Source organism: Lupinus angustifolius, chromosome LG06, assembly GCF_001865875.1.
Source record: "Lupinus angustifolius cultivar Tanjil chromosome LG06, LupAngTanjil_v1.0, whole genome shotgun sequence".
NCBI lineage: Eukaryota > Viridiplantae > Streptophyta > Magnoliopsida > Fabales > Fabaceae > Lupinus > Lupinus angustifolius.
Genome location: NC_032014.1, coordinates 18222269 through 18222954, shown reverse-complemented (window position 1 = coordinate 18222954; position 686 = coordinate 18222269).

Here is a 686-nt window from a genome sequence, read left to right as displayed (position 1 = left end):
TATGGTCTTAAGCAAGCTCCTAGTGCTTGGTATGATAGACTAAGTACCTTTCTTTTGGAAAAAGGGTTTGAAAGAGGCTTGGTTGACACAACGCTTTTTATACGTAGATTAGAAAATCGTGTATTACTTGTTCAAATATATGTTGATGACATAATCTTTTGATCTACTAATGATATTCTCTGTAAAGAATTTTCTGAGATGATGCTGAAAGTGCGCATGTCAAGAGGAGCACTTTGGAAAGCTTGCTCACTATGTGTTTTGGTTTCGATGAGGACAACTTGTGTTTCATAAGAGCTTGAAGATCATCAACAAATCAACGTGCTTAAGTCTCAAGATTGGTATTAGTCTTAGACTAGTAATTAGTTTAGGTTGAGTCTAAGGCTTAGGTAAACTCAATACATGTCTCATATGCATAAAACATTAAATCATTTTATTTTTGAGATATGTCATTCATAATATGTTCATGCATCATATAAATACATGTAATATGTGCATCCTAGGCATAAACTTAGTGTTGAACATGTATAAGTTAAGTGCATAACGTATTTGAGTTTTGCAATTTAAAAATACACTTGGAAATATGCCGTTAATCAATTAAGGTATGTTTTAATCGATTAACATAAGTTTTTGAAAAGTAGTTGGAACAGAAAACTTGGAAAACCGAATCAGTTACAATTTTGTATCTC